At 39.2% G+C, this 9,144-nt stretch overlaps 2 long non-coding RNA genes across 2 annotated transcripts; one reads left to right on the top strand and one right to left on the bottom strand.

Annotated features, from left to right (window-relative positions):
* Window positions 1–2,950: 2,950 nt before the first annotated feature.
* On the bottom strand, window positions 2,951–5,230 carry LOC134445557 (uncharacterized). Its single transcript, XR_010034295.1, has 3 exons — window positions 5,190–5,230; window positions 3,345–3,549; window positions 2,951–2,996 (listed from the first exon to the last, which is right to left on the bottom strand). It is a non-coding gene; the product is annotated as an uncharacterized LOC134445557 (long non-coding RNA).
* Window positions 5,231–5,673: 443 nt separating this feature from the next.
* Window positions 5,674–8,263, top strand: LOC134445556 (uncharacterized). The gene is made up of 3 exons (XR_010034294.1): window positions 5,674–6,007; window positions 7,246–7,452; window positions 7,835–8,263. It is a non-coding gene; the product is annotated as an uncharacterized LOC134445556 (long non-coding RNA).
* The last annotated feature ends 881 nt before the right edge of the window (window positions 8,264–9,144 follow it).

The raw sequence follows: 9,144 nt of genomic DNA, 5'->3' as shown, positions 1-9,144 counted from the left end.
CTTCATGGTTCTTCGAAGCACTGAAAGATTCTTCCAGAATTTAATCTTAACGACTGGCACTCCTCAGGTTGATCATTTTTTTCCACCAAGCTTTTAAGTTCAAAATTTGAAGACATTTCAATTGAAGACATTGTGTCTTTTATCCACAGAGTTAAAAGAATCTATCATATGCATACTGAACGCATCTTGCTGATATGCAGCGTCTTACCTATCATTTCGTGACCTATTGTTTATCAAGAAGAGCAAATACTACACAGTTTCTCTGGGAAATGATACACCTCTAATTAAACAAATACAACATGAATACACTAAGTCTGCAGTAGCTGTTTCTCAGTCTGACTGTAGTGAATGCATATTCTCAATATACAGAATGCTAATCAAGCCGAACTGTTTCTCAATGCACAAGGTCACTAAGAAGAAGAAAGTGAACAATCACTGCAGTGAAGCCATGTTGCTTTGTTTACTGCATGTATTCGGTCTGCAACTCAAAATCACCGCTCCTGAAGGTGACTGTAGTAAAAGCCTGCTGTTCATAATGTATTCCCATTGACGGCCTGCCTGGCTGGCTGGCTGACTGGGCTTGCTGGTCTGGTCTAATGGTACTTTGTAGGCTCTGAGGAGCTAGTGCATCTGCTCTTGGCAGGGCCGCTGACAGCTTTGGCCAGTCGGTAACACTTTACAATAAGGGTACATGAATACTATTGGAATTATGTTGGAAGTAATGTATGATTTATAGTTAATTAACACATGACCTATGTATGCATTGATGGTTAGTATACTAGTAATGAGAATGGAGTCCTGCTTGGAATCATAATGACCCACTATTAACTAATTGTGCAAATCAAAGGTGAATTCATGGTGTGAGTTCCAAGTGTTAATATACCATGTATTAACACTGCTGATAACACTGCTGTTAATATATCATGTGTCCAACTGTTAATATATTGTGTATTAACACTGCTGTAACAATGCCAGATCGTGGGGAGACTGGGGTAAGATGAGCCACTTTTTACATTTTTCGTCACAGCTAAGCGATGAAGGCGTATTCGGTTAACATTTTCACATCATACCAAATTTCAAAGTGTCCTGATACTATTAGAGCAAAAACTAATTGATAAACTGTCATGGTTAAAATGATATTGCCTTTTAAAAATATTTTTTCCGGTGGCTCATCTTACCCCTTGTTATGGGGTATGGTGAGCCACTGCTTGGGGTAAATTGAGCCCAGGCAAAAATCTCAGCTAAACAAGTTTTATTTATTATAACAAATGTAACTAATGAATCTATGAAATAAAACAACTAAAGCAACAGAACTATGCCAAAAAAATACATATTGTGGGCCCTTACAGCTTTGTTTGAATACAATGGCGAACAATGCAGAGTGAAATGTAGAAAAAAAGTTAATATTATTGTTTGAATTGGCTGAAACATGCATAAAGTCATTAATCTCAACTCACCTGGGTATGATATGAAAGAAATTATCTGATTATGCTGAAATATCATAACATGTTTTTCAACCATTATGCATCCCATTAGGATAAGCGGCTCATCTTACCCCATCTCAAAAGGCTCACCTTACCCCATGCCAAAATTAAAATAATAGCTTATTACGTAACATTTCATACATGATGAGACCAGAAATTGTTCTATTTTTGTTTTCTCTAAATCATCCATGTTTTGAATATACATTGAATTCACTTAAAGAGCAAAAAAACACATTTTCACATATATCTCTTGCCAAATTTGGTACATGCTTCACTTTTTCACAGGTGTTAGAAAAGGATTTCCACCACCTTAGAATGTGGTGACATGTTAAAATGTATTCACCTTTTTCGAGAAAAAGGGGGTGGCTCACCTTACCCCATGGCTCACCTTACCCCACTCTGGCCAGAGATCATTTCCCACTTCACATTCTTGTGACCAGCCGCAGTCATTTGTAATATTAATATACAAGCTATATCATATTATGTCCCATGTGTCAAGGTCTGCTTGTTGAAAGGGGAGGGGGGGGGTGTATTATTGGGTAGGCCTTCGTCTAAGATGATCTTGTAACCAGCACCACACAAGTAATATTTTTCTGTATGAGGTCATATCTAAAGTAATGATTAATTAATGTATTATTTAACAACATATTTGGAGTCATAATAGAAGTCATGATGACTATGGCATTAGTTAATGTATAAAGAAGAGATATTCCAAGTGTGTTAATATATACTCACAAAAGATTTTACGCTTAACTACTGAATCTTTGCCCCTTATTCTGCGGTCATGACATGATAATGAGTACTATAGCATTAGCTAATGCATGAAGAAGTGATATTCAGAATATGTTACTATGTACTCAGAGAAGAACTTCTGATTAACTAACATTATCAATAAAAACACCAGTTTGTGTACAAATTTTAATAAGCAAAAATGTTAAACAAGGGATCACACAATAACATACCACAGGCTTACATACATTTATCCAGAGAGAGAGAGAGAGAGAGAGAGAGAGAGAGAGAGAGAGAGAGAGAGAGAGAGAGAAAGCGACAGACAGACAGACCGACCAACCGACCGACTGACCGACCAACGCACACACACACACACACACACACACACACGCACACACACACACACAGCCATTCTCCTGAAAATGTCCAAAAGATGAATCCATGGTTTACAGATGCAGAGCAAGATGCATTGTCCTATATGAAACTCGGAAAGTCCAAGTTGCATGGTCCACAGAGAAAGCTGGGGTTGACATACTGGGAGGCGCGCAAGGTGTTTGGATCCGCAAACTACTGACAGTGGTTCACTGTGAAGTGCCTGTAGCCTGTCGCAGTCAATGCACTCCTGTAAGTGCCCCATTGGTCACTGATGACGGTGGTTCCCGGACGCACTTGTTTAACCACACCAGCCACAAGACAGGATGTTTCTGGCGGTCACCTACTCCTAATATTCTTAATACCCACTTTTTTCCGTCGCCATGTTGCACCGGCCCTTCTGTGGTGATACTGTAAATACACAAGAGAGTAAAGTAAGTGAGTAAGTAAGTACATTTTACTTAAAAAGCACATAAAACAGTACAAAACTGACCAAAATGATGAACAGATATTAAAAGGAGAAGGGAACAATGTCAGATAAAATCCATGCAGCTTGGCCTGCAAGTTTTTTTTTTAAATATGCAGCACCATGGGTGACATCAAAGCTTAAGGTGGTCCAACAACATGTTGCTGTACTGCTTCACAGTGGTACCTCTCCAGCCCCCCAGGGGAGGTTGAGATGGCTGCGGTGCTTAGTTGCCTTTAGGGGGCATTCGTCTACTTCATTTTTTGAAGAGAAGGGGGCGTTGGGAGGCTCACCTTGCTATTATTACAACAACTTTCATCAATAGCTGCAAACTCTCAACGATCTCCAACCATTTGACCATGGCGTCTCATGTGGGCCTTTATTGCATGATTGCAAATCCATCCGACTGTTCCAGCCATCTTTGACCATGTCCTGGAACTCTTCGCAACTCCATCCTGCATCATGTCACTCTGCCTAAAGCACAAAACCTGAAAGAAACTGACCAAAGGCAGAATATAAAAAAATAATTAAACATATGGTCAGTAGACAACACAGCACTGTAGTCTAAAATTCCCTCGTAAAGACAGTATAACCCCATTCACATTAAACTATTACTGGCAAATTCTGCCAATATCATTTCTAAAGAAAGAGTGTATGGAGTTTAGGACACTACATCTACATCTTGTGAAATGGCCGCCATACTGAATTTTCTTGTGCCCAGTGATTTTTTTCCCCTGAAGTGTGACCCTTAGAGAGTATTTCAGCTAAATTACATGTCTTTATACCAAAGTAAGTGGCTTTTACAGTAACCATTAGTAGCAGAGACGGCCATCTTGAAAAATGGGTGCCATATTGACTTTAAAGGGACAGTTTGGTCAATTTCAACATGCAGTTGTAATGCTCACACTACCCTGGACTTGTCAGTGCCTGAGATTTTTTTTTCTTCTTCTTCAGCCGTTTCCGAGATCCTGGTCATTGTAATGGGGGCAGCTCTTTGTTTACATTTCAAAAAAATATTTTTATTTATTCCCAAAAAACATCCAAAAGGTTATAAAACATCAGCAGACAACTAACAAACAGCAGTACCTTTTGGGAAAATATTTGGAGTTGGCCTATGTTTCATTTTTTAAAAATGTAAACAAACGCTGCCCCCATTAGAATTGCTCATATCTCGGAAAGGGCTGAGCCGAAAAATGTGGCATCACCAGGTACTGACAAGTCAAGGGTAGCGTGAGCAATACAACTGCATGTTGAAATTGACCAAACTGTCCCTTTAAGTGAGGCCAGCATTTTTTTTTTCTAAAAAGTGACCCGTAGAGAATATTTCAGCCATTTACATTTTTAACCAAAGTAAAGGGTTTTATAACCCTTTAATAGCAGTGGCAGATATCTTGAAAAATGCCGGCTATATTACAATTTTGTGTGGCCAGCTTTTTTATTCAAAAAGGGACCCTTAGAGTGATTTGCCAAATTCCATGCTTTTATGCCAAAGTGTACGATTATGTCACTACGCTGCTCTAGTAGATCTAGCAGAAATTCACTCCTCTCAACTCCACTCCACAGGCACACATAGAAGTCACAAGTCCATTGGAGAGGAGTTATGTCAGTTCCATTCCACTGGCTGGTAGTGTTCTTATTTGCTACTGGTTTGTCAAATTATGCTACCAAAAGTGACCACTAGGGGCTTAAATACAGTATTGCATTTCAATGGTAAGGCATGGCAAGACACCTCTTCAAACATGTTATTTTATTTATTTATTTTTTGCTGGGATGTGCACTACAGGTTGAGATAATGGAACGACATAGATTTCATTTCTACAGGCTAGCAATTTCTATTGGCCTCACTAGGCTAAAAACAGAGATCTGGAAACACCACAGCAGCATATTGTCTTTCATGTATTTTACTGAATCATTTTTGTGAAATTGATAAACGAACACATAAACCTACAAAACATGTATCATAGCTGTTAAATGAAGAACCATGAATTACTGTAGCTGAGTTGCACCAAGTGTTTGCTCAGCCATTATCCAAACTACTTCGTTTTAATTGGAATTTTTAAGCTACTAAAATTTATATATGAACTACCCGCATGAAATACACTACATATAAGACGAATTGTGCAAAATAAAGTACTTACATGTGTTGTTTGAACAAGCACGTTGTAGGAGTGACAAAGAGTAGAGGTGTGTCGTTCATGAACGAGCCGGTTCTTTTGAACGGCTCCCTGAAGTGAACGATGGGAACCGGATCACAGCTAGGGGAGCCACTCGACCGTTATTTCGTTCATTTTTCATTCATTTTAAGCACGTGACCTCGACCAGAGTAATTAAATTTGGGAAAAAAACACAATTGTTTGCCTCAAAGAGAGGCAAAAACGGTCTTTAGAAGCAGGAGAATAATCAGTTGTTGTTTGGACAAAATTACCTTGAGGTGGAGTCAAAATATTACATTCTTAACACTGAATATATCATTTAAAAAAGAGCCAAAAGAGCCAGTTTTTTGAACGGCTCTTTGAAAGGAACGAGCCACTAAGATCCGGATCCCGAAAAAGAGCCATAAATCCCATCTCTAACAAAGAGAGCTGTCTGCATCGTTGTAGCATGGCCAAAATGGCTACAACAACGCCTTTGTTCTCACTTTCCTGTTCAACTCACAATACAAGTCACGAATAGCTTTTTAATTACATTAGTTCTACCACAATTGTAAATAGTGCACATTGCATGAAAGGAAAATCGAAATGCATAATTTTGATTTTCATTATATGCAATAGTCAGCAGCATTTACGGTTGTGGTAAAACTAATGTAATCACCAAGCTATTCGTGACTTTTATTTTGACAAAAGATTTGAACAGGAAGTTACGAGCGGAAGTGTTATTGTAGCCATTTCGACCGTGCCACAACGATGCCGACAGCTCTCTTTGCCACCCCTACAACGTGCTTGTTCAAGCAGCTCCTGTGAGTACTTTTTTTTGAATAATTCATCTCATTTGTAGTGTATTTCATGCTGGTAGTTCATATATTAATTTTAGTAACTTCAACATTCCAATTAAAACGAAGTAGTTTGGATAATGACTGAGCAATCACTTGGTGCAACTCAGCTACAGTAATTCATGGTTCTTCATTTAAGCTTAGAAACTTTGATACATGTTTTGTAGGCCTATGTGTTTGTCTATCATTTTCACAAAAACATATTAAGTAAAATACAAGAAAGACAATATGCTTCTGTTGCATTTCTGGATCTCTGTTTTTAGCCTAGTGAGGCCAAGACAGATTGCAAGCCTGTAGAAATGAAATCTATGGTGTTGTTCCATTAGGCCTAGCAGCCTGTCGTGCACATCCCAGTCAAGAAAACTTGTTTGAAGAGGTGGCTTGCCATGCCTTACCACTGAATTGCAATATAATATACTGTATTTAAGCCCCCCAGTGGTCACTTTTGGAAGCGTAATAAGTTGACAAACCAGTAGCAAATAAGATTACCAGCCAGTAGAGTAGAACTGGCAGAACTCCTCTCCAATGGACTTATGACTTCTGTGTGTGCCTGTGGAGGGGAGTTGAAAGGGGTGAATTTCTGTTAGATGTTCTAGAGCAGCTTAGTGACATAGTCATACACGTTGGTATAAATGCATGGAATTTGTCAAATATATTTTCTGAGGGTCACTTTCTTTAATAAAAAAGCGGGCCACACAACATTGTAATATAGGCAGCATTTTCCAAGATGGCTGCCACTGCTATTGAATGGTTAATATAAAACCATTTACTTTGGTTAAAAAATGCAATATGACTGAAATACTATCTGAGGGTCACTTTTTAGGAAAAAAAAATGTTGGCCACACTTAAAGTCAGTATGGCGCCCATTTTTCAGATGGCCGTCTCTGCTACTAATAGTTACTGTAAAAGCCACTTACTTTGGTGTAAAGACATGGAATTTAGCTGAAATATTCTCTAAGGGTCACACTTCAGGAAAAAAAAACACTGACCACAAGATAATTCAATGTGGCGGCCATTTCTCAAGATGTAGATGTAGTGTCCTAAACTACATAAACTTTTTCTTTAGAAATGATATTGCCAGAAATTGCCTCTAATAGTTTAATATGAAGGGGTTATACTGTCTTTACGAGGGAATTTTAGACTACAGTGCTGTGTTGTCTACTGACTATATGTTTAATTATTTTTTCTATTCTGCCTTTGGTCAGTTTCTTTCAGGTTTTGTGCTTAGAAAGAGTGACATGATGCAGGATGGAGTTGCGAGGAGTTCCCGGACACGGTCAGAGATGGCTGGAACAGTCGGATGGATTTGCAATCATGCAATAAATGCCCACATAAGACGCCATGGTCAAATGGTTGGAGATCGTTGAGAGTTTGCAGCTATTGATGAAAGTTGTTTCCTTAATAAAAGCAAGGTGAGCCTCCCAAAACCCCCTTGACCTCATCATAAGCCTGCCAACGTCCCCGTTAGTATTGAAAAAATAAAGTAGACTAATGCCCCCTAAAGGCAACTAAGCACCGCAGCCATCTCAACCTCCCCTGGGGGGCTGGAGAGGTACCACTGTGAAGCAGTACAGCAACATGTTGTTGGACCACCTTAAGCTTTGATGATGTCACCCATGGTGCTGCATATTTTTAAAAAAAACTTGCAGGCCAAGCTGCATGGATTTTATCTGACATTGTTCCCTTCTCCTTTTAATATCTGTATCACTTTGGTCAGTTTTGTACTGTTTTATGTGCTTTTTAAGTAAAATGTACTTACTTACTCACTTACTTTACTCTCTTGTGTATTTACAGTATCACCACAGAAGGGCCGGTGCAACATGGCGACGGAAAAAGTGGGTATTAAGAATATTAGGAGTAGGTGACCGCCAGAAACATCCTGTCTTGTGGCTGGTGTGGTTAAACAAGTGCGTCCGGGAACCACCGTCATCAGTGACCAATGGGGCACTTACAGGAGTGCATTGACTGCGACAGGCTACAGGCACTTCACAGTGAACCACTGTCAGTAGTTTGCGGATCCAAACACCTTGCGCGCCTCCCAGTATGTCAACCCCAGCTTTCTCTGTGGACCATGCAACTTGGACTTTCCGAGTTTCATATAGGACAATGCATCTTGCTCTGCATCTGTAAACCATGGATTCATCTTTTGGACATTTTCAGGAGAATGGCTGTGTGTGCGTGTGTGTGTGTGTGTGTGTGTGTGTGTGTGCGTTGGTCGGTCAGTCGGTCGGTCGGTCGGTCGGTTGGTCGGTCGGTCTGTCTGTCTGTCGCTTTCTCTCTCTCTCTCTCTCTCTCTCTCTCTCTGGATAAATGTATGTAAGCCTGTGGTATGTTATTGTGTGATCCCTTGTTTAACATTTTTGCTTATTAAAATTTGTACACAAACTGGTGTTTTTATTGATAATGTTAGTTAATCAGAAGTTCTTCTCTGAGTACATAGTAACATATTCTGAATATCACTTCTTCATGCATTAGCTAATGCTATAGTACTCATTATCATGTCATGACCGCAGAATAAGGGGCAAAGATTCAGTAGTTAAGCGTAAAATCTTTTGTGAGTATATATTAACACACTTGGAATATCTCTTCTTTATACATTAACTAATGCCATAGTCATCATGACTTCTATTATGACTCCAAATATGTTGTTAAATAATACATTAATTAATCATTACTTTAGATATGACCTCATACAGAAAAATATTACTTGTGTGGTGCTGGTTACAAGATCATCTTAGACGAAGGCCTACCCAATAATACCCCCCCCCCCCCCCTCCCCTTTCAACAAGCAGACCTTGACACATGGGACATAATATGATATAGCTTGTATATTAATATTACAAATGACTGCGGCTGGTCACAAGAATGTGAAGTGGGAAATGATCTCTGGCCAGAGTGGGGTAAGGTGAGCCACCCCCTTTTTCTCGAAAAAGGTGAATACATTTTAACATGTCACCACATTCTAAGGTGGTGGAAATCCTTTTCTAACACCTGTGAAAAAGTGAAGCATGTACCAAATTTGGCAAGAGATATATGTGAAAGTGTTTTTTTGCTCTTTAAGTGAATTCAATGTATATTCAAAACATGGATGATTTAGAGAAAAC

This window comes from Engraulis encrasicolus, chromosome 3 (genome assembly GCF_034702125.1).
Source record: "Engraulis encrasicolus isolate BLACKSEA-1 chromosome 3, IST_EnEncr_1.0, whole genome shotgun sequence".
Classification (NCBI taxonomy): domain Eukaryota; kingdom Metazoa; phylum Chordata; class Actinopteri; order Clupeiformes; family Engraulidae; genus Engraulis; species Engraulis encrasicolus.
Note: the sequence above shows the minus strand (reverse complement) of the source record. Positions and strands in the feature narration are given on the sequence as shown.